At 39.7% G+C, this 25,606-nt stretch overlaps 1 protein-coding gene and 1 long non-coding RNA gene across 7 annotated transcripts in view; one reads left to right on the forward strand and one right to left on the reverse strand.

Moving 5' to 3' along the window:
- Positions 1-3,254: 3,254 nt before the first annotated feature.
- LOC116664253 lies at positions 3,255-5,404 on the reverse strand. Its single transcript, XR_004320673.1, has 2 exons — positions 4,460-5,404; positions 3,255-4,328 (listed from the first exon to the last, which is right to left on the reverse strand). It is a non-coding gene; the product is annotated as an uncharacterized LOC116664253 (long non-coding RNA).
- A 746-nt stretch (positions 5,405-6,150) lies between these two features.
- The window catches only part of LRFN5 (leucine rich repeat and fibronectin type III domain containing 5), a 232,500-nt gene continuing 213,044 nt past the window's right edge, over positions 6,151-25,606 (forward strand). For 3 of the 6 annotated variants that reach the window (XM_032481944.1, XM_014567411.2, XM_032481940.1), the window contains exon 1: positions 6,607-8,141. The gene's annotated coding sequence lies outside the window, so the exon portion shown is untranslated. Of the gene's footprint in view, positions 6,239-6,588; positions 8,142-25,606 lie in introns of those variants that run through there. The other 3 variants (XM_032481939.1, XM_032481941.1, XM_032481945.1) reach the window with 3 other exon arrangements.

Below are 25,606 nucleotides of genomic sequence, written 5' to 3' on the forward strand. Positions count from 1 at the left end.
ACAATAAAACAAAAAAAGTGCTTATGTAGCTCTCTTAGAGGGGAGGGTATATTAGGAACTAGTACTAAACTTATAAAACACATTTTGAGGGTAAATAGCATCTAAAGAGAACAACTTGAATATTTAAGATTTTGCTAAATAGTATGTCAATGAAATCATAGAATATTTAATATGAAGTAAAATTAAAATATTTGTAGAATGTTTTAGGCGTCTTCCTGCGGATTTTTATCTCACTTTTATGAGCAAATTTTCTTGATTAAAGGTTAAATTTTCTAGATTATTTATAATATCCTTTCAGTGAAATTAGCTATTCACTACATAGTTTGAAACAGAGTAATGGCAAAGAACAGAAATGATATGTATGGGGTACTTGCTTATACTGGGTAGTCTACACAGGTGAAATCATTAAAATCTCTCAACCAAGCCAAAACCTAAGTATTATAATTTCCATTTTACACACAGCAGAGTTAAAGATTCAGGCTGGAGTTGAACAATTCCCACAAGTAATGCAGTAAATTTCAGAACCAAGATTCAAACCCAGGGATGTTATAGTCCAACATTTTATGGAATATGCTGTGTTGTCCTTCGATAAAGGACTCTGTCTGGATACTTCACAGGCTACCTCACAAGAGAGTTTGAATGCATATGGGAAAAACAGACTAGAAACCTAGAGCAATAAGAAACTATTATTGGAGCATATAGGGGTGGGTCCCAGAGGTCTAATAAAAGAAGACTTTGGACTTTATAGCAAAGTGTTGGTGGTAAAATAAAAGCAAGATCATATTGTAATGACATGCTTGTTGGTCTGTAATCTCCACTAGATGGTAAATTCTACTAGGGGGACAGAGACCAAGAGAATTATGATTCCTCTTCTCTCTCCAGTGCCTAGTGCAGGACACTGGCTAAAACAAGGCATTCAGTGGATTTCCATGGAATGAACCAAACTGCAAGCAGAGAAAGGAAGGTCAGTGTCTGAAGAAAGAAGTGTGCTGGTAAACAATCACAGAAAGGATCTACTTTCATTAAAGAAATTAGTGCCACTATAGCTAAGAGATAAATCCAAAAGAGCCAAGCTAGCCAAGAACGCAGAGTCAAAGTACCAGAGCAACTAGGATGTACAACGCACGCAGAGGAACGACAAGCAACTCAGTGTTCAACTTAATTAAAGGAGAAGAGAACTGGTGAAGAGATTAGGAGGAAATCACCTAATCGTGCCTTAGGGATTTACATTAAGAAAGAACTGCTCTAAAATAAATTATCTGCTCTCATGTAGATAAAACTTATCCAGCATTATTATTTTAATGAAAAGGCATCCTTCATAAAATAAATAGAAGGTAATTCTTAGTTCTAAATCTATGGTGGTTCTTAACAAAGCCAAACTCTGTGGTCTGGTCTCAACCACGTGAGTGTGTCACGTTGCTGCCAACTTGTGGCCACCTGACTGAAATTCAGGGGCAGGGGGGTGGATTTTAGAGAAAAAATAAACATTAGAAAACAGAATCTGTAAAACTAAAGCTTAAAAACACCTGCATTTTTATATAGTTTATCATCAGGTTTTGTAGACTCAGGAGTAATATATGCATTTTGAAAAAGTCCATAGACTTTCAACAACTTCATCACGTCCACCTAATATGACTTGGTGTGCTTACCAGTAGTCATAAATCAAGTCATAAGAACAGTCACACAAACTTTTATTTTAAGATAATTATGTGATGATTGGCTTCATTTTAGAATAGAGTTTCAAGATCAAGTGGAAATGTTCCTGAAATAGTAACTAAATATATAAATATAAAATTTTCTGAATGTTTCTTCCAAGGTTAAAAAATAGATTTGAGTAATTGTTTAACAGCATTTTCAAAAATACGAAAAGATAAAATATAAAAAAGTACCATACTTAACATTCAATCCTGTATACAAATTTAAAAACCACTGAGGTGTCTTTTGCTCCCTTTAAATGTAACACACTTTGCCTGAAATTCCACTTTATAGAAATTAAGTTGGCTTCATATTTTGGAAGTGAGTAAAGTGCTAGTCACTGACGCTTTAGTTTGATTAGCATTATGTTACTGTTTTCCTCTTAAGAATTTCATAAGATATATCTAATATGACTAAGCAGAGGTTTTGATGAGGCGAGGAAAATAAATGACAATATTGTGCCATTTTTCTGTGGCTTAGATGTTCCTACGTAGGATGCTGCACTTTGGGCTTCTTGGTAACGAAATGGAAGCACCAGACAAATACTGGAGTTAACACCAGAATGTAAGCAAATAAGCAAGACAAAAAAAGGAAAGATGGATACATAGTAAATATTAAAATTTACTTCCTACTTGCAACATTGCCTAAGAATTGCTTTGCCTGTCCAGCGATGTTTATCTCTGAAATTACCTCTTACCCTTGAGCACTCTCAAAAAATTTCTGCCTATGACACTATATTTTAAAATGAGTATGTTTGTGTTTTCCAAATGAAGGTCCCCAAAACACTGTTCTTAGTAAAAGAAATGACCACTCCCAGCCAGTCATTTATGGGGTTCTTAGTTCCAGCTCTCATGAGGTACACCTTAATCACCTTGTATGCAGTTATCATGATCCATAAAGGTTAAAAAATATAAGAAAGACAGAGGAAGAAGGGAAAGTAAATGTATGTTTTCCACAAATCAAGTTAAAAAAAATCACACAAAAATAGAAAATTTATTTTTATTTAAAAATAAAAGGGAAAATGTCTTGTGTAGCTCAGAAGAATGTTAAATAGTAAATAAATTTGATTTGGGGAGATCCAAAATAGATGAATGAGAAATCTGTTTATTATTGGTGACAGAAACATGTGAGGTCTGCAACTGTTTAGAGCCCAGCTGAATCATGTTTTTGGTGAGATTTAATAGCGAACAGTTTGTACTTTTGGACTATATTGTCAGGTACAACATCAAAAATATATTTCTAAGGTAAGCAGATCTCTTTCTATACTTCGAAAGTATGTAGGGCACAACTCTGACAGTGATTTTTTAAAAAAGATTTTTTGATGTTGGATTTCATTTATTATATTTTCACTAAGTTTTTCTTTTTAATGTTATTCCTTCATTTCAGAAACTTGTATTTTCCCGTTGTTTCTTCACATCATTTCCTGGTCTTGAATTAACAGAGAACTTTATGTTAGGAAAAAGAATCAAAAGCTCTTCACAATAGCAATTCATCACCCAGAAAAGATGGAGAAAATTTCAATTTAAACAAGCTTTTTAAAATATACAACAAACAAAAAATGAACTAAAATAACAATTTATTACACATTTCAAACCACAGAAATAATAAAACTCATGAGGTAAAGCAAACTAATTGTTAAAAGCAATTTTAAAATAGAGTTAATCATCCTTTCTCACTACCTCAGGAAAACAATGTTAAATAATAATACAACCAGAAACTCAGGTTTCCTTTTGGTAGTCATCATTTTAACTGCAAAACATTTATATTTCCATTTACTGTCTAAAATTAGCAAAACCCAACTTTTAAAAAGATTCTGGATTATTCTGGGAAAACACAGTCCAACATGTATGACCAAAGATCCTGAGAAAAATGATCTGGGAAAGGAAGAAGCCTAACACTTAAAAATTACTTGGCATAAACATTGGATTTGGGGATAAGCTAAGAATTTTTTTGACAGTTCAAAGTACACCAATTTCAGAGTTGGTTAATGCCAACAATAATTATATAGGCCCACTAGAAATTACCATCTCCTTTTTTCTCAGAGGCCTTTTTTCTTTGGTGGAAATAAAAATAAAAATCACCCTCTGTTAACTTTGAGATCCTTTGGGAAAGAATATCCTAGCCTCTCCTTAAAAGTCTAACTACCTTCTACTGTAAAGTGAAAACAAAGCTTGCTTCTTTCTCTCTGTTGGCAAACTCTAATCAGCTTGTATGGGAGGAAAATTAACAAATTTTACTGTACCTAGAGAGAGAAAGGTATAGGGCTTTACCAGCATGCTTTTTTGAGATAAGATGAAATGTGGAAAGCACTTTCAAATACAATGTATAAGGTGTAACGGGAAGGCTAAACTAAAGAGAGGACGCTTTCTGTGAGCTTGGTAGGGCTTGCAGCCTGAACAGTTAAATATTACTGAAGACTGAACAGTTAAAAATTACTACTCCCTACATTAAGAGAACGTTGATTTCATCTTATGCAAAACACACACACACACACACACACACACACACACACACACACACACACACACACTCCTTTTACTTAGAAGCACTCAAGAAGATATTTGAACTTTGCCCTGTTCCCAAGTCTGGTCTTCAGTTGGTTAAGTGTGTCCCTCCTCACCTCAGTCTGGGCACTAGGGAAAAAAAGAGGGAAAAAAGAAAAAGAAAACGAAGACGAAAAGTTATTTAGTCCAACAATGCAAGGTCTCTGGATTTCTCATTCAACATTTCTCTATACTTTGATTCCCCAGGGGGAACTGCAAACCTTTATCTCCTGGTTCTTAGCGGTTCCTATCAGCTCAGCAGGGAAGAGTGGCAAGTGGGACAATCCTAAAGGAAAAAGGAGTCACCCCCGCGTCCTAAAGTACTTGGAAGTGCTCGCTCGCATCTGCTTGTGGTCGGTGCTGGTGCGACTCCGCCGCCGCCCGTCAGTGAAGTCCCAGAAGCGGCCAAGTTTAAAGAGAAACGAAGATGGGAGCACTCTCTCTCCTTGTTTCTCGGGGAGTCCCTGGACTTAGTTCGCCGCTGGTTCTTGCCTTGGACTTTTCGGAAACCCCACTTTTTCACTTCGGGGGACATAAAGGCATAGAGGAAACGTATATAGTTTTAGTGGAGAGTCCCCTTGACTGCAGTGGTATCCGCTGATGTATTTGTCCGCGGTATCCCTTTGGTTTATTTTTTTGAGGTACGGCCGCACAGTTCCCCTGCCTCGAGAGTTTGATTCCAGCTCTCGAACTTGGATTGTCCAGCGCCGCCCGCGCTGGGCCGAACTCCCCCCGGAGCCTGGACCCGGCGCCGCCAGCGGACCCGGAGGGAGGAGGCGTTTCAGGTTTTGCAGCCCCAGAGCCGCGCTCTTTCCGAACAAAGCAGCCGGAAGAGTTGCGCCGACTCTTAAACCCCAGGTTGGACCTGGAGCCCTGGAGGAGTAGAGGGGGAGCAGAGGAAGATGTAGAAGATGCCAGCAGTTTCCACCTCTAGCACTCCACCCCTCGGGGTCTTTTCTGAAAGAGGCAGCTGTGTGGGTCCTGCTTACGCGTGGGTGCACGTGTGCGCGCTTGGGAGAGCCCGTGGGTGTGCTCGAGTCTGAGCGCGTCTGTGCACCCGCAGGGCAACGCTAAAGCCTGAGAGAGCTCGATTGGTAGCAAAATTCGAGAGCGTCCTATCCAAGGAGGCCACTGACACGTGGCTTTGCCAAGTACGCCAGGAAGAGGCCCTTATTAAACAGCTTCCCTTTGCAACTACCAGCTCTTCCACTCTCTGGGTTCAAACTCGTTTGGAGCCAGCCAAGATCCGAGTTCAGAGGGAGGGGCTCGCTGGAGTGGAAGGCCACGTGCTGGTGAACCTGTTAAAGAGCAGTGTGTGTGTGTCTGTGTGTGCCTGCGCGGCCGCCCTGCCTCTGATCGCTGCCTGGGTGCAGAAGCGCGGGTTTCCTGGCGCCAGAAGATAAGAGCAGCTGATTAAAGTCGGGATTCCCAGGAGGAAGCCTTTTCTGGACTGGAGAGAGGGAGGGAGTGATAGGGTCGAGGAGGGAAACGGATTTGGGGCGAGAGAAGCCGACCCCCACGCCGCGAGGCCTGGCTAGCCCTCTCCGCATCCCTCATCTATTTCTTGCTTCAGACCTCTTCCTTGTCCCGTAACCTTAGTGGCCTGGCCTGGCTTGTGGTAACTGTTAGGCTTGCTTTCTGCCGCTGACGTAGTAAAATGTGGCCAAATGCAGCACAATAATGTATGATGCTGAGCTGAGTTGATTCTCAAAGACAGTGTTCTTTTCAGCTTTTTGCTCCCATCTGATTAGTAAGCAAACCACCACCTACCACTAAGGAGACACTAGAAGCCAATGGCAGGTGACTGGGACCCCAAGTGAGCAGCCCTCCGTCTCCGATATTCTCGGCGGGTAATAATAGCTAATGACTTCTCCCTTTGCAGCCACAGCCTGACCCGGTGACACTCCTTTATCACGTAACCGTGGGGCAGTGGGCAGTCGGCAAGTACCTCTTTCGCAAGAGGCTGGGGACGCCTCTGGAAGTTCGCCTTCATCCTCCAGGTTTTTTTGCCTTTTCCCCTCCCCCAGCCTGCAACGCCCCCGCGCCTCGCCTGCCTGGGGATTTGCTGGCGCCTGGCGCCCTTTCCTCCAGCCCTGGGTAAATCAGTCCGGAACACGCCCGGCTCGGAGGCGCTAGGGCGGCCAGGCAGCCCCGGCAGGGGTCTCGCCTGACTCTGGGAGTCTAGGCTGCGCGGCAGCTCCCGTCACTGCGGCGAGGGCCGGGCCCACGGCCGCGCGCCCGCCGCTGCCGCCTCCATGCTGCAGCACGGGGCGCAGTTCCTCCCCGCCAGGTGGCTGCCGTTGTCCGAACACTCCGGCGCGGGGTGCCGGAGACCCCGGCCCGCTCGGGCAGCAACCGCAGTTCGGGAGCGGGGCTGCCAGCCCTGCGCCTGAGCCGCGGACTCGCCCGGGAGCCTCGGGCAGCGGGCGGGGCGCCGTGTGCAGAGGCGTGCAGGGAGGCGGCCGGCGTGTGCAGAGCGGTCCGAACTGAAGACTGTGTGTGTGCGTGCGCGCGGGTGTACGTGTCTTTGCGTGTGTTTTTCCTTCTTCCCTCGAGGATGTGAATGGCTTCGCAGCTGGCTGCTCCCTTAGGATTCTAGACTTCACCCATATAATCCATTTTGCACGGTCGGTTTGTATCAGGAGAAAAAAGCGCAACTGGACGGGGGTGGGGCAGACCGACGAAACCTGGAAATACAAACATGCACACACAACACTCAAAAGAGAGAGGAAGAATGAAAGATCTGGGAAGCTTTTCATAACCTTCCTGCTGGCCCTTCCTTTTTCCGGAAATATTCTGGATCTTTTCAACCTTTTGAAGTCTTCTTGGCTTTTTTTTTTTTTTTTTGTAAGCCACTCTCCTACTAGCTCTGTGTGTGTGTGTGTGTGTGTGTGTGTGTGTGTGTGTGTGCGCGCGCGCGCGCTTATCTGATGCATTTGACTGTCTTTTATCCAACTGCCCAGAAGCAAATGTGTTAACTCAGCGCTGCCCCTCTATGCCCGGGTTCTCGAAGAGCGCGGAGGACGCCCAGACCGGTTTTCCCGGTTGGATTCAGAAGGGCTGCTCAACTGTGGACCCTTTTGTGTGGATCACTTTACCCAGAGGCTTGAAAAGCGCCAGTATTAACCCGCTTTCAGGTACATCACAAGGTCATCAGAGGGTCTTGCAGCTGTCTTGTTTCTGTGCATCCAGACCTTCCTGTCTTGGCCAAAAGGATATTTACGTTTCGGTCCACATAATTTGACGCCCAAACTTCAGCCTTTCGAGCTGGTTTCTGCACAAACAAGGTAACAAGGATTGCCTTTCAAACTGCTTAACAAAATCCCCGACTCTTCGACTCTTCCTCAGTCCGTTCCTGGCTCTCTCCTCCCCATCAAAATGTCACCTGCTCTTTAAATTACGTGGATTTGGGTTGGAGGATAACTTGAAGGAAACGTGATCAAACGGCTATGCTAGACCACTCTCTTCGCTGCCTGTGGTCCGGTGAGCATCGAAGCCAATCGTGAGAAGAACCAGTCCCCTCCTTGCTTTTCTTCCCGGTGCTGTTACTGGGTGTGAGTGTGCAAGTGTGAATGCGAGTGCGCGCGCCTGGGTGCGAGTGTGTGTGTCTGTGTGTGCGTGCGCGGCCGCCCTGCCTCTGCCCGCTCCCTGGGTGCAGAAACGCGGGTTTCATGGGGCAATCGCCGCGGATCCCCCACCCAGCGCGACCTGCGGGCAGCGGCGGCAGTGGCAGGAGCCGCCTTCCGGACTCCCTAGGATGCGGGTGCTGAGCTATGGCAAAGGGCAGCGAAGTGACGAGCGAGACCCGCGTACGACTGTGAAAGCCACCTGGAGCCACCTTGCCGGGATTGTACCTGCGGGCAGAAAGTCCTCCTACGACCGTGTTTCCTATCGAGGCACCAGGTAACTAGCAAACGGCTACCCGCCTCACCCAGTTTCCTTCTGATCTTATTTCTCGTGTCTTATCTGCATTGCAGGCCACTTTACTTATTAATGTTTTGAAATCATTAGGAAGGGCTGGGTATGCAAGGGCGCTCTGTGATGTTGTAATATAATTTCCAGTAGGTGGAATATAAATCTTTATATGAGCACTTAATCTAGCAGTGAAAGCTAAGAAAATATGGATACGCTCCAACCTAAGGGGTGTTTTTGGAAAGCTAGGCGTGTTGAACCTGTCTAAAGATGCCAGAGATTAAAATCCCGGGTTTCCTTCAGGCTATGGTTGCCACGGACCATTTGGTATCCAACCCTCCCCAGATTGAGGAGTGCGAGAGGGTGTTTGGTTTCCACCCATCATTTCAGGCAAGGGTCATTTTGACCCTTTTGTACCTCTGGTACCAAGTTATTTTCCTTTCCTTAATTGTGGACGAGCTTGCCACATCCTTTAGTAGTTATAAATTAAGCATCTGGGGACTTTAATCTGAAATGGAGTTTTCTTGGAACTTGCTTTTTGCATGGAAGGGAATTCGTTGTCACGAGTGTGTGTGTGTTGAGATACGGTGTTTAACTGTCAGGGTTTGCTTTTATGTAGCAAAATAGATCCATGAAAGAAGTCATTTTTGTATCTAGAGATGCAGTACTAAAACCACAACCACCACCCCTACACGGTCCCCAGCTGTATTGTCTCGGTGGTGGAGAGGGGGCTTGTATGCGTGTGGTTAGTTTGTTTTTATTTTGTTCTGCATTTTTGTTGTTTTTGTTCGTCTCTGTATAATATGTATTTTGAAAATTCTTGCCAGTGCCTTGATTTCAAGGAGTAGGGTGGATTTTCTTGTGCCTAATTAATATTTGGGTCTGATCTGTTAAAATGGAGATTCCCTTGGCCGGCTGAGGCAGAACAAATTTAGCGAACTTCCAAAGCCCCTTATCCTCGCACCTTACTTCTCTCATTTCCTTTTCCCATCACCGCTGCGTCCCCTACAGAAAATTTCACTCCTTTCTCGAGGGCATTAGGATTAACAAGATAGAGCACTTCCAAAGTAGTCTCATCAATGTTTTATTCGACAGTGAAGGCAGTCTGAATAATTCAGCTGAGAAGTGCTCGTTTGTCTCCCGCCTTCGGGAGCTGCCTGCTAGCTGCACCCAGCGGAGGATTCGGCCAGCGGAGCGCACGGCGCCCTGCTCCGGGAGCCGGTGACTGGGGCTGCTCGTGGGGTTTCTCTTTGCTCAAGCCGCTTAGAAAGTGGAGGGGCCCTGCCTGCTTTTCCTCCGCTCGCTGCGTTTTTTGTAGATCTCCATACGATGGCATTTGCAGACTACCAGCTGGTCACTAGCTAGCTTCTCTCACTGTCCCCGAGCGTCGGTGTCCCCGACTCCTCTGGAGATGGGGCTCAGCTGCTGCTGCAGCCCTCGCAGGCTGGTGGTGCTACAAGGCCACGTTTGCAGCGGGCTTGGGGGCTGGGCTCCGCCACTGCAGCTGCCAGGCCCGCGTTGACACTTTCTTGGGGCGGGGCGGGAGAGCTCAGCCGGCCCCCTGGCAGACAGCAGGCGCATCGTGGCCGAGGTGGCCGCCTGGACTTGAGAGGAAGGAGGTGGAGAGACACGCGTGGAGGGCAGCGAGGTCCCGCCCGACTTCCTGCGCCGGTAGCCCCTCCCCCTTCTTCGTAAATGAATATTCAAGTCCACAGAATGAAAGCTGGCTGCAAAAGTGCCTTGATATTCAGATACTGCACGATTTCTCGGCGTCCAGAACCAGAAACTAAATGTATTTTCCCTAGATTTCCATTTGTTCCTCACTTTTCTCCCCTGGTGCTTTCCTGGATTTAATCAGGTCATTTCTACTCCTGTTGTATCTCCACTTGAAATACCACTGGAAAGACTAACCCCTCTCCCGCAATCCCCAGTAAACCGTAAGGAGTTGAGGGCCACTCTTTGGATTTGCTCTGCAACTTGGAGCCCTAGAGAGAACCAAGAAAGGATGCTGAGGATAACCCGACTTTAACAGAAAAGCAGGTCCCCCACCCCTACCCCGCCCTCCTAAGCCCAGAAAGAAAAGGATACTGCCTGCATAAAAACTAAACATAACTGGGAATTGGGGTGGAATTAGGTGAGGATTTTGCTTTTCTTTCATCTTTTTTCTTTTTCTCTTTTAGTGAATTTATTTGTATTTCTCCTATCACTTAGAAAATCCTAGACAGAGAACTGATTTGTGTGTACTCAAAATATGACAAGGACACCTCTTTGTCCCCCAGATTTCTCCAGAATATTACAACAGAAACTATATCATACTCATACTATTTGTTAGCAAATAAGGCATAGCTATTCATAGGGTGGGGAAGAAAGACGGAATGCTAGTGGAGAATATTAGTACTTGGAAAATAATGTGTTTTCCTCCACCTCCCTCTCACTTCATTTCACTCTGGCCTTTTCTCATTAAGGATTCAGTCCTTTGCAGGCTAAGTCTTGTCCTTCTGCCCTCATCCGCAAGAAAGTTTAAAACCAGTGCATTAACTAGATACCACACGCTCAGAAGCCCACACTTAGACTGTGGGGTGATTCATGTTTAAAAATGCCATTCATTGGTGCAGACTGGACAGGTGAAATGTCATAACCAAACAGATCTCCTAGCACAGAGTTTCATGTAAAGAAGTTCCTTAAAAATGGAGCTTTCTGCCTCCCTTCTCGTCTCCCTTGTCTGGAGAAACAGAGAGGTGCACACCAGTTTGGAGATCTGAGTCCACTGCCAGTGGTCAGCGTTGTACATAGAACTGGCCTGATCCACTCAGATTAAAACCAACAGTATTGACAGAAAATTTCCTAGCAAAATCTTCCTTCCTTGTAAGCCCTCTTATGCTCACTAAGAGGGAAAGAATAATAGGAAAGTCAGGACTCCCCATGAGGACAAATATGAGCATACATGCAGGTGGACAGAAGTTGTCATTTAACTCCTGTCCCCCAACCATTTCTTTTGGTCATTTTTTCATTTTCTCTTTTCAAGAGGAGAATGACCTTGAGCAGCAACCAGGCTTCTGTGCTTCACATACCACTTTTCCTCCCTCAAACATGTGATGTATATATGACACACACACACCTCATATTTGAAATATGAGATTGCGGTGCTTGTGTGTTTTGGGAGGGGTTCTTCAAGGTATCTCTCTGATGGATACCAGCCAGAGGTGATTTTCTTTCCTCTTTTCTTAAGAGGAGAGAGTAAGAGCTGTGGTCACTTGGAAAATTTCCCCACCCTTATCCCCTCCTCGAGTATTTTTGTCTCGTCTGTCATTCAGTCTGTTCTTGGTGTTAAAGCAATGTCTGGTCGTGACTCTGGCGTTTAAATGACCATCATATGTTATAACTGCCTTTCATCTTTTCATGAATGACCATCAGTTCCCTTTTGTCCATTTAAACCGATGTTCTGTTCCTCCTGCTGCTTGAAGCACTTTAGACTTCGTAGTTTTGCTGAGTTTCCTAGCTGGTGAAATTAGGAGCTTGCTTTCTGCTGATACTGTTGCTGTGTTGTTAGGTGGTTGGGATGAAATGCTTGCAGATACCCAGCAATGTTCCTGCTTCTACAAAAAACTACAATGTCATAGTTCTATATCATAACTATTGAGTTATTTTAAGGGAAATTTACTACAAATAAGATTGCTGATCAGTATTTTTGCCAATTTTGAGGTTGGAAGAAGAAAGCTACTTGAAACCTTCTAATGGCTTAACTGGCTAATCTATCCACTCATTCCAGTGATTTTTATTTTCTATTTACTCCGAAATGTAACATACTGGTATTACTTTCAGAGTTTTGTGTATAGTATAAACAGTTCTAAGTTTTATGTTTCACTGAATAATAAAGGTATAAATTCAGGCCTTTAAATAGATGTGATTGTGACCCTCTAGGATATATGACTAACAGGTAATTTTGCTAAATCATTCCACTGACACATATGTGCACAGCTCTGCCTTGTTCAGTAAACCTTGGGAGTGAGACTACTTATTATATTTCTGTAGCCCACATTTTCATCCCTGTGGCATCCTTCAATCATTGAGGACTATTTAAAACCTAAGGCGGTATAATTTGTCCATTACATGGTGTGTGCATAGTGAAATTAAGAAGTATTATGTTTATAAGTATTGAAGCTATTCTGATTAGAGGTGTGCTGTTTTTATTATGCTCTATCAACATAAATTGTATGTTATGAAAACCCAGTTTCATCTAACAGGAGATAGAAAAATAAGAATTTAATTCAGAGAAGAGTACTATTTTAAAGCTTTTTCATCTTAGTGTTCTGATAGATTCTGTTCTGACAGAATGCTTTTTACTGATCTATGACATAATTTAATACTAATTATGAAGATGGTTAACAAGTGATAGAAAATTACAAAGGAATTACATGGTTATATAAATGCACTATCATTTCACTGATACCAAATAATCCGCATGAAAAGGCTTTATTATTTAAACTATAAACCACATCAGTAAGGTTTCTCACAAATTGACTTGGGTAGCCTATGTTTATTAAGTTACAAACTTGGTCACATTGGGAGGAAAATGCAATTGGCCAATTAGAGTCTTCATAGAAAATACATCTTTTTATAAAAGAAATTTGTCTAATCATAAACCTCATGCTATTCTTCTTTTATTTGTGGGAGCATGTATGTAATTTATTGCTTTTAAAAAGACTTTCAAAGAAACATTTTGAAATTGGTGTTATTATAATCCTTGTGAAGAACAATTGCAGAGTTACCACTGAATGTTGAATCTATTTTAGATTTTACAGCAAAAAAAAAAAAAAAAAAAAAGCTCTAGAAAAGAAATAAGATACAAGAATAAAGTTATAGGATCCTTTCCTCAACTCTGAGAGCGGTTTCTGAATTCTTGGAAAAAGAGTGAAAGAAAGCGCCAATTAGTTCATTAGTTACTCAGTTAGAACTAGCACACTTAATCAAGAGAAGAAGCCAAAACAATGCTATTTACTCTTTCTTCACTTTGCCCTTTGGGACTCTTTTGAGGAAAAGAGCCTTAAAGGGCCATTCATTGCTCCGTTGCCCTCTGGATTCCCTTACCCATATTGACTTCTCATTTCCTGTCTCCAAGTAGGTTTTTCATGAATCTTAGTGGTAACACTTCCAACGTTATGGGACATTTGCATTAAAGTGATTTACTAGTGGAACCATATCAACTCTGTAACCGTTTAAAACTTACTTGCTTGTATCTTCTGTGGAAGTAAAGGCCGTGGTATTTTCTTAGGAATTAGTTCTTTTTGTTATTTTTTCCCCATGATGTAAAAACTAGGTTATTAAGTTATTTATGTGCACTTATTTTATTAGTGCTAAGGCATTTGTATAGCAGCATTAAATGCATATAATTTATATGGCACAGTTGAGCTCTGTATTGAGTAGGACATTTGCTTTATTTCATACAGATGAACAGCTATCATGATATCACCAATATTCACAGATATTTCAAACTGAAATGCCTCATTTAATAGAAACGTGCCTCCTTTAAGTTGAAAAGTAGGGGTTGCTTATGGGAATTGTGTAGGATATTTGCCTTATATTGACTGTTCAAATGTCAGGCACTTTGACAACATATATAACAAGACATTGGATCCTCACCTCAAGAAAATTATTTTCTTAGTAACATGAAAGATACAAACAAATGCATAAGCTTGAAAATAACTGATATTTTAAAATTCTGTTTTGATATTCTATGCTTTGTAGTAGGGGAGACAGAAAGTCAGGAAATTGTAACTGTGTTTTGTGGACAACAGTATTATTGCACAGTGGTTAAAGCATGTACTTTGTCTGGGATTTCACATACCTACGTCTCAGGCCTGTGTAACCTTGAGCACGTCTTAAACCTCTCTGAGCCTTGGTGTCCTCACTTATAAAATGAAGCTAATAATAAAAGACACTTAGTTGTTATCATCATCATCACCATCACCATCATCATTATCATCATTAGCTGGCATGGGGGTAAAGGAGAAAAGAAAAAGAAGTGGTAATTGAATGTCTTCAAAGCTTATGCTTGTTGTCGAAGACCCTCAGGATTCCAGGGAGTGCTAAAGCTCTTCCAAACCAGGGGTCATGCCATCCAGTGTCCTCAGAGACCAAGCAGAAGGTGTAAAGCAGGAAGTCTGGCTGGGTTTAAGAAACTAGGACGTAGGACCTCTGTTATGCTGGAGAATGCATGGCTTATCCAAGACATTCACATTTAAATTCATTTTAACCCCTGCTGGGTCTGACATTATGAAATTTCTGAGTTATTCTGAGTCAATCTTAAATTTTCTCGAAAGTGTTCTTGCCTTGTGGTCATCTTGACTCAGCTTGGGGTACCTTCGGGGATTCCAAAATTACTCCATCTAAAGCAGATTATTCCATTTTTATATAGTCTTATAAAATTTCTTTTTGAGATTGAGCCAAAAATCTGGCATCCTGTGGCTTCTAATTCATTTTAATATGGGAGACGGGACACACCGTAAGTCTGATCCCCAGTGACAGTACCTCAAATACTTAAACTGAGTTACTCACGATCTCCAACCCATGATTGCTGTACTTGTGATTAAACATAACTTGACCGAAAGAGGTTTGGGACAGTTTTCTTTGTGTTATGATTTCAAGCCTTTTACACTCAGTAAATATTAGCTATCATAAATCTTCATCATCACCCTCTTTGAGATGGGTTCCATGTTACCAGCACCAACAAACTGTGGGTCAAGTAGTGTAGAGTTGAGCAGGACCATTGCTTCCTTGCTTTTGGACCAAAGGAAATAAATACATGCAGTAACCCTCCATCTAGCACTCATGCCAGATATTACTGTTTGAGCAATGCCTTCTTCCCTTTTATGTCTGGATATGTCTTGAACACGTACCTCTGAGATGCTACAACTCATCAATCCAAGTTTGGTGACAAGATTTAAAGTATTTGCCATTCTGAGTCTAGGCATGAGTAAAGATACCTGAGATTGCTTTCTTAACATTCACATCACGTGATTTCCTCATAGGGATCAAATTAATTAAATCTTCTCCACTAAATATTGAGAAAAAAGTAACTTAAATTGTAATGGTGGTGTTCATAATATACAGGAAAAGCAATGAAATGAAGTAAGACAAGGTAGATTTCCACCTCACCCCAATTTGATAGGCTGGCTGTCTCACGGGCCCTCTGAGCTACACAAGAATGACTCAATGTCCATCCTTTGCTTCCTTTAGGGAATATTTCTTCATTATTTAATGCATGCTTTGCTACTTTGCTAGCCATTTCTCCCTTGAGACACAAAAGCCAAAATAGCAGATACCACTCTGGGAAGCTGCCTTCTACAGTGAGGAACAGATGTTCTTTCAGAGAGGCAGCCTCAGGCCTGAGTCCGACTTGATGGCATTCTCCTATCTTTGCCTCTTAATTTACCCTTAACCCTAGATGATACTGATTTCTAGAATATTTACTAAGTTAATTTGTGTTACCTCCTCCATTATTGAATAAAAAATCGATCTTTAGTCTCCTGGTAGTTTCCCCAGCCTTCGTATGAGGTCACCTCATAAATTTCCAACAAGGAGGAAATGACAGTCAAACTACATCTGGTGTCCTTGTAGAATGAGTCTTCTGGTTCTTGACATTGTCCATAATCTTGAATATTGTTCTTTTTAGACATCATGTTTAAAAATGTTTTTTTTCCCAGAAGTTTTACTTTTGATGGGAATGCTAATGATTACTCAAACTGACCCCCCAATTCTAAGTATAGTTAACCTTTTCTTAGCGACTTCAGGCCCTCATTTTATGTTAGTGATTGCAGAAAGCCCTTAGGGAACAATCCATGACATGTTTAAGGCAGTTTATACCAATGCTAAATTTTCTTCAACTTCTTTTCTACCCTGTCTATCTTCTATGCATGATTAAAAACAATTTTTTTCTTTGCGCTCAGATCACCAACTTTTTTCCAGTGGGCTTGTTTTTCTTTTTAACTGACTGATGGAAATTTAATAACAAAATGACAAGATTGCACAATAGAGCCTGAAGATGACTAAAATTCAAAGACCTCCTCTGTTGAGGAAAGCACATGAACTTTCCTCCCGCTACTTTGTGGAAAGCACTGAAAGATGCTAATGTATCTCTATAATATATCATTAGATGATGATGACAATGATGATGGTGATTAAGATCATCGTCATCATTTCCTGAGACCGTACTCTGTGTCAGGCACTGTTGGGTTTGACTTTCCTTTAATCCTTGCAGTAACCCTTCAGCTTAGCCATGGTTGTGTACATTCTTTTAGAGCAGCAACTTGAGGCTGACAAATTTATTTGTCTGTGATTATATGACTAATAGACAATTGGGCTAGAATTCAAATACACATATTTCTGATTCCAAAGAATATGCTGTATCTGGTATTTCTAGGAGATTTCCCATTTCTCCTACCTCTTAAACCTGTTTTTTGTTTATTATTATATAAAAGTGTTTTTAATCCCCTTCAAGGAGGATGACTATCTTCTGAATATGCATCTTATTCTTAATTTCTTTTCCCTCCATGACACTTTATGAATTGCCATGTTTCATATGTGGAAAGTTTAGGAAAGACTTTATGGTTATCCATTAAGGGATTCTGTAGCTGTTTATATTGAAAAGAAAGTGTTTTATCCCGAGTCTCAGATATTAGCATATACAGATTATTTTTTGCTAAATGAGACTGTGATTTGGGGTGATTTTACTCTCTCTTGTTCCCAATTCCCATCTTCAAAAGAGACTTGCAAGCCATTATAAACTGGCTGGTGTATCTAAGCAATGAATAAATAATTGTTCCCTTTAGTACTTTTCCTAGTACAGAAGAATCAGAAAATTCTGTCAATGTTAGGATTGGAAGGAAAGTGGAGATCACTCTGTTTATCATGAGAACTTTTGCATTTGTCTAATTGTGCTCTCCAGGTCACTGGCCTCTTGTCTGCAGGCTGCTGTCACAGTCCTTAATGAGTGCTTCAGGCTTCACCCCTAGTTACCTCCTCCCTTTGGGACAGGGCCAAAAAAAGTTAAATAACAGACTCATTTCCTCACCTTGTATCCAGATTTCTATACTGCTATTTCATGGCTGTTATTTGGCCTGACAGTAGCCAGAATCTGGCACTTAATTCTAGATATATCTGTTGGCAGAACAGACCATTTCTAGATAAAGCCCTGTGGTCTGTTCCCATCCATGATTTACTGTCTTATGTCATTTGGTGAATTCAAAGTAGCCACAAATCCCTTGCAGGTCTTTCCATCAAGAGTAGACGTCTGTCTCCCTTCCCCTTGAATCTGGGCTGTTCTTGCCACTTGCTTGGAACAGTAGTTGCGACAGGAGTAATGTGGTGTAACTTCCAAGCGTAATCCTCCAGAGGCCATGCATCCTTCAGTCTTGCCCTCCTGGAGAAATGTGAATATTATGCACAGAAGATTGGATCCCCTGCTGTAGACAAGTGGCCCAAGTGACACTAGCACCAGTGGCAAGACATGTGAATGACATCACCTTACACCATCTAGACACCATTGAGCTTCCAGGTAATTATAGTTGCATGAGTGACCCAGGTGAGAACAGCAGAAGAACCAGATCAAACTGATGACCCAGAAATCATGAACAAATGAAATGGTTGTCACTTTAAGCCACTCAGTTCTGGAGTAGGAATAGGTAACCGAGAACCAACACCCCACATTGGGTAATGGGACATAGCTGGCCACCATGCCAATTTTGGAAAACAACCCTGCCTCCTTTTTTCTTTTTTAATACTTTTAACATATATTTGTTAAATATCTACCATATTTAGGCATGCTGCCTCTCCATCCCTGGATTCATGGATTTTTGAAGAAGGGTATATTTTTTTCCTTAAGCCTTTGGAAGTATTTGCTGATCCCTCAAATGCCTTAAGTTTCCTTAAATTGCTTTTTCCTCAGATGTTTCCTAACATGGCTGCACGTACATGAGACTTAATTTTGATTTGCCTGTTTTCTCCTATAGCCACTTATCACTGCCTTAGAAAAGTTTCTCTGAAAGGGTTGTCCTCTTATGCTAGGGATCATGCCAGTCACCTAAAGCCCAAGGGACAATTTGTCTTTGTTTCTTCAAGTTACATTGGGGCTTGATTTGGTTCAGAGTGACATTTTGTCATTTCTCCAAGATTTCATTTTACCTTCTAATTAGGTTTCAGTGATTCATATTTACTATTCATTTCTTCTGTAAATAAAATCTCGATTGCACAATTACTTTATTCTGGAACTTCATACACACCTCATTTTATATAATAGTGTTCTCATTTATGTGTCAAATTACTCTACAGGAATTTGACATATTGTTACAGATATAATAAGGTGCAGAGTGTAGGCCATGGGGCAGTACAATTATAATGGTTTTATAGCTCTCTGATTACTATTTATTTGCAAAAAATACATAATTACAAAATGAATAAAGTCAAATTTAGTGTTTTTATTTTCAGTAAAAGAGATACATTTGTGAGGGGGTGCGTGGGAAAGCGTGTCACATTCACCTCAGCATTTTCTACAAAGGTGTTTTGTTATAGATTTGAAGTCTCCCTGGAACATATGGAGTATGAAATATTTTATTTATAGTTTATTTCTGCCATTTTGCACTGTGATTTTGAAGTTTAATATAAGATAGGTAATATATGTTGTGCTGATCATTTGAAATTTCTACTACCGAATTCTAAAATAACCGGGTACCTATTCTGTTGGCTGCATACTGCAATATACATACATTAAAGTTGATTTCCTTCTCATAGTAGTATCAATTTCCTCATCTGTAAACTGGAGCTAATGTTGAGGTCCCAAGGCCTGTTGTGAGGAGGAAGTGAAATAATGCATTCCTAGCACTTTGCACGTTGACTGGCAGATAATGGAATGCTCAAACAGCACTGGCAAAATACATGTCCTTATAATGTATATGACAGAGTGGAGTATTTGGCTTCAGTAATTGTCAGCTTGGAAATCTCTCTCTACTTTACTTTGTTGATGCCTCAGATTGAAGAAATCTTCTAAGACAGTACTGGGGCAATATTTTCCTTTCCAAACAAATGTGGAAGTTTTTTTTTTTTTACATTAACAAAAAAGCAAGCTTTCACACAGATCTAGAATAACTAAGTTTTTTTAAGCTAGCTGAAATGATATTTCAAGAGAAACAATCCAAATAGTGCATGGTTTTTAGAACATGATTAGGAAAACTGAAGATGATCATTGTTTTACCACTTCTCTAATTGGCAGGACAAATCCTGGCTGTTCAGAGTTTTAAAATTATACAATTTGGGGGATCTTTTGAAGGACAAAAAAGAAAATTACAAGCCCCAGATTAGCTAAAGTATCTTGAAAGGGTCCCGTTTGTGTAACAGTGGCTTTGTGGCCTATCTGCTTTTCTTTTTCTTTTTTTTTTAATTAATGTATAGTTGATTTACAATATTGTGTTAGCTTCAGATGTATAGCAGTGACTTGGTTATACATATACATATGTATGTATCTGTATTTTTTCAATTCTTTTCCATTATAGTTTCTTACAAGATATTGAATATAGTTCCCTGTGCTATACAGTAAGTCCTTGTTGTTTATCTATTCCATATATGGTAGTGTGTATCTGTTAATCCCATACTCCCAATTTATCCCTCCCTCCTTCTCCTTTGGCAACCGTAAATTTGTTTTCTATGTCTGTGAGTCTCTTTCTGTTTTGTAAGTAAGTTCATTTGCTCTTCTTATGGAGCACATGTTCAATGAATTCAGAAGAAAATTAGTAACTTTCTTTTTTTTACTGATTGGGAAAATTTATGGTTCTACATACTAATTTGTGCCTAGAACATTTTTAAATTCCTGATAACTTTTTCAATAGTTCTAATACTTCCTCGAATGTATTTTTCTTAGTTGAAAATTAAAGTATTTCTCTAAGTAGTCATATGAGTATATGACTGTAGCACTTCTTGTTTTATCGAGATCAAAATAAATGTGCAAATTGATGTGTGCAATAGATGACCAAAATTTTCCAGTGATGTTGGGGAAAGTTTCTTCAATTTGAGACGATGTTTGTAGCATTACAGTTGATAACAGGGAATAAATAATTGTCTCTAAAGTACCTATATTAAGAAAGGAAACAGATTCAAAGGCATTGTTAAAGGAAAATAAGGAATTTCAGTGAAATCACACTTCGTACAAAATGTAAACTCAAGAGATGTTGTTTGAATATTGATATGTACATTAGTTAATAAATATGTGTTTGGGGATGTGGCTTTACAGCACTAAAGTCTATTTTTATGAACAGAAACTAATTTCATTTTTATTGGTGTTTACATTTTAGTTTAATGTTTGAATATTTGGGGATCCACGAACAAGAAAATAATCACTGTTTTTGAAATATTTTTAAAAAGCAGCCCTCAAAATACAGTGTGATGTCATTCTAAAGATTTTCTCTGTCTTATGTGTTCACATATTCACTCTATAAAATACTAGCTATGTTGGGAATGAGAAGTATCAACTCTTTCAAACCAATTCAAAGCACATAGTACAAAATTTTCTTCTATGGGGTGGTAAGTTTTATGGGATTCAGTGTTTCTTGGATGGAGAGAATCCATGTGAGTTGTGTGTGAGTGAAGTTAGTACTCATTCTTGCTGAACTGGTGCTATCAGTAACAATTTGATGATAATGATTTGCCACTGTAAGTTGAAATCACGTATTGACTATATAGCAATCCAAAGAGGTGAGACATGCAGGTGGATAATGTGTACAAGAGTGGGACAAACAGGGTGATATGATGGTCCTAAGCTTGTTGGAGTTCAGGTTGTATAATTAGCATTCTACAACTGAAGATTTTTGGTTTCAGTATCTTGAGTTAAGGCTGGAAAACAGGGTTGTGTCATTTGGTACTCATTTAGCTGCAAATGGAAAATCCAACACAAATTGACCCAAGCATCAAGGGAATTTTTGTGGTTCATTCAACGAATAGCCTTAAGCAAGATTAACTTCAGGTATAGCTTGATTCAGGGTTGAGCTAGTTGAAAGACTGGGATCCAACTTTTGGCTCTATTTTCTCCCTGTTAAATCCTTTCTCAGATTTGGAAGGGTGGATCACTGTAGCTTCATATCATCGCACTATGAAGTTGAAGTTCAAAGGCAGAGGGGAAAAGACAAAGAAAGAGGGAGGGGTGGAAGTGGAGGTAGGTGAGAAAAAAGAGAGAGGGGAGAAGGTGGGAAGGAGGGGGATGGAAGAACTGCTTCCTGATAATCTGAACAAAGGTCCTTTAATTAGTTCTTTTTCATCCCTAGTTGTTTGGCTACTGCCCTGTTAATATCTCTGAACTTGGAACTTGGTTAGAGGGAGTCAAATCCCTGTGTGGTTCATTTCCTTCTTCCTTCCTCCCGTCCTCTGTTCCTCCTTCCATCCTTCCCTCCTTACCTTTCTTTCAGAATTACTTTCCATGAAAAACCCCTCTCTGATCCCCCATGTAAAATTCAAAAGCCCATACAGCTTTAGTGAAATTTTAATATTTTGCTTTAATGGTCAGTCTTTCATGCTGTGGGGAAAAAAAATAATTTTCCCTTTACTTTTCTAGATTCTTGGCTGAGACCCCCTCCCCCACTCCATAATAAAAAGACAGATTAATGAGAAAAAGACCCCAGAAATTTCATAATGTGTACCTCCTATATACATGGAAGAAAACAAGTAACTCCTCAAATGTCCCTAAATGGCCCAAGACATCACCTTAAATGTAATCTTCAGCTAAAGACAAAAGATTTTGGAGGGGAAGGGGAGCCAATTATGGGAAATTATCAAGCAAAGCACAGTAAACCAGGGGATGGTTGTTAGGCAGATTCAAGTTGGCACCTTCTCCATTGATCTTTCTAGAGATTTAGTCATCCGCCTCTTTCTGGTACAGAGAGGGAGACACCCTTACAAGTGAATATTTCCTTTATAAATGTAAAATGTCTCTTACAAAAGGGTAACTTCTTCTAGGTATTTAGAGCTTTTCCTGTGTCTGCTGTTTCTTAAAATAACAAGCCTAAAATAGTCTTTCTGCCAAAAAAGGCATATTTGGGGGTGACAAATTCTGCTCCCCTTCACTGCTTTAAGATTTCTTAGCAAGTTTTGTTACTTTTGGGAGACACATCGAAAGTGGTCAAGCCACAGTCTTACTGTAAAATCTTTGAAATGAGTGGGACTAATAGAATTTAGCTCCAAAGAAAATTTCATCTGTTTATTTATCATTGAGAAGTTAAATAACACTTGTAATATTTGCATAAGACAAGCTTCATCTTACTATAACAGAACAGTTAGAGGTTATTTGTGTATACACACACATATCCACATAAGCTGATTTATTTATTCAAATTCAAAATCTTTAATATACATGCTATATATTGTGCTGTTTGCAGTTATCACACTAAAAATGATTGCAAATAAATTCTAAACTCAATGGTTGTGGAAAAATAATCATCTTTTATTTTGAAATAAAACGTAGTAAAATTATAAAGGAGGAAATGATAATGAATGAATCTAAATGTAATTTAAATATAAAGCCTCAAACAGCTATCATACTAATGCTGAATAATTGTAGCTTTCACATTTATTTTCATCATCTGTTTTTCAGCCCTCTAAAGGGTAGCATTCTCCATTATGATTTACCCATACTCTCTTTCTGATAGTACTAAGTCTCCATCACTTCCTTTTCATCTTTCTACTATAATTTAATATTAAGGTTATAGGTGATAATAATGAACTCAGTTTTAACTGGGATAAACCATCATTTTGTGTTGAGTTTCCAGTATGAGTTCAGTTGAAGGAAGGAATAAAGACCTGGTGTGGGCTGAGCTGGGTCAGTTTGAGAGCCTCTGCTTCAGCACAAGATCAGCTCAGCTCTCAGAGCTCAGCCTTCCGTCTCCCTCAAGGCTCATCATGGTTCCCTCAGGACCACAGCATTCCTACAGTCATTAATAAAGAAACTTCCGTTTGATGAATAAAATGGCTCAAATTAATACCAGTGGAGATTTTCAAACATTTCTGTGTGTTTGAATTCCTATTCAGTGGCACATCAGAAAAGTAATCAAACAGAGCTATGTTTTGTAGGAAACTCTAATTTAACACAGTTATTTGTGTCTGCACCCTCTAAGTGGTTTTAAAAAAAATGTTGAAATATATTTTTATTGAAGTATAGTCAGCTTACAGTGTTGTGTCAATTTCTGGTGTACAGCACAATACTTCAGTCATATAGGAACATGCATATATTCTTAAGTGGTTTTAATAACCAATCTTCAGTGTTTTTGTCATAAAACTCGTTAAGAAATAAAAAGAATGTAGTCCTGACTCTTTAGCTTTAACTGATGACCATAGACAGTATCTACTCATATTTCTATTATATTTTAATTGCAGCAGGCAAGCCTCTTAAGTTATCACTCATTCTTTAAAAGTTGAATATATCTGAGTCTGCTTCTGTTTTGTAAATAAGTTCATTTATGTCATTTGTTAGATTCTCCATATAAGTGATATCATATAATATTTGTCTTTCTGTCTGAAATCAGCTATATGTCAATTAAAAAAACAGTTGGATAGTTGCCTTCATTTTAGCTTACTTTAGCATAGTGGAGATGAAAACATTCTTTTCATAGTCAACTTTTGGTCAGAGTCCTCTAAAATTTACTAATTATAGTGAAATCACAGTTTTGCATTCTTCATCAGAAGGAAGTTGGTGACAGGCAACCTCTGAAGAAAATAATGCAGTGTGGTTAGCATGTGTTCTGGTTTCCTCTAGTGTAATGTAACTAGTTTAATCAATTACATATATAACAGTAAATTTATGAGTTACCAAGAAGGAAATGGTTCCTGGCCTCTATATGTAAGGTATTTTAATGTCAAATATCTTGGTTTCAGCTATCCAGAGTTTGAAATAACTTTTACCCCTTCCTTCAGTATGAGTAGCATATAATCCATATATTTTTACTAGCTAAGCACACTTTGGAATATTTAGTCTTTTAAGTACAGTCCAAGACATTGCACTTTTAATCAGTCAATATGGGTTAAAATTTGAATGTCTGGTTAGATTTATTGCAATTAGTCCTGTTGTGGAATTACTATTATTCAATTAAAATCACCAATAGACTGTTCATAATCATCAACAAGGAGGATATAGTGTAATGTTAGCATCATATCATTTGCAACCTCTTCAGATGGCTCTACAGTGGGGAAAAACATTGAGCTGGAAGGTTATCAACAAAAATAGACTATAGCAAGAGAGATTAAAAATAGCACTCTCTTCCCTGTCTTTTTCAGTCCAAGCAGAGCATCCATTGTATGATTCAGCACCAAATCTGCAAAGTGCTGTAAGGATTCACTTTTAATTGAGGTAACCCTGAGCTTTTTGAAGTGTAACGAGTGACAGACTAAAGTGACATTTTGATTAAGCAATGGTTGAATTATGAAATACTGTTACTCTGTGTCACTGCTGGGAACCTTAATTGGTGTACAGAGTTTAACTAAAGGAACAACAACTACAACAACAAAGCAAAAACAAAGAAATAACTAAATCATGGCATCTTTTTATATCAGTTCTCTCACCAATCACACACAGAAAGAAAATTCTTGTAATTTTTTTCTTTCCATTTTTTTTGGTTCTTTTGTTTGAATCAAAATGAATGCCCCTCCTGATTCTTTTCTCCTTTTTCTTGATCTTAGTTCTTAAAAAATTGGCTAATTGCACATAAAAGATCTTAATTGTAGGCTAATCAGTTGCCAGTTTAATTTTTAATGAAACAGCTAGAAGGATATGCTTTTTGCTAGTATTTTCATTCATCTTTTTTCTAAGACACAAATTGCTTTCTTATCTTCATCATGACTAAGTGATGGATATTTAGAGGTACATTTATGAATCAGAGAGGATAGGACAATTACAGAGCGCTTTTCTGTATTATACTTCAACACTGTTAAAAGTTAAAAAAGATCAAGATATGGCCTTGAAATTTATCGCAGAGATACAGTTACACAGAAATATATATTACAAGAAAGTTTATTGCAATATGATTTGTAATGGCAAAAACATATTTTACAAAAACTATACAACCTAAGTATTCATCAATAGTGAGCAGGTTTCTTAACAGAATATTGTGCTGCTCTTCAAATAAATGAAATAGATCTACACTTGTTGATAAAGAAAGCTTTCCAAAATAACATGTTTATATAAGAGTGGAAATTATGGTGGCTATGATGTTATCCTCTTTGTATATATGTGAAGAATATAAATACATGTATACAGATGTATATATGTCTAAAATACACCTGCACATATGAAGATGTGTGTATATATATATATGTAAAAATACTTACACATGTGCTGATGCAAATAAGTGCATATGTATGTATTTACATTCTTTGGAAGGATACTACACACAAAATGTAGATGGTGGTTTCCCATGGGTAGGATGGTCAAA

This window comes from Camelus ferus, chromosome 6 (genome assembly GCF_009834535.1).
Source record: "Camelus ferus isolate YT-003-E chromosome 6, BCGSAC_Cfer_1.0, whole genome shotgun sequence".
Taxonomy (NCBI): Eukaryota; Metazoa; Chordata; class Mammalia; order Artiodactyla; family Camelidae; genus Camelus; species Camelus ferus.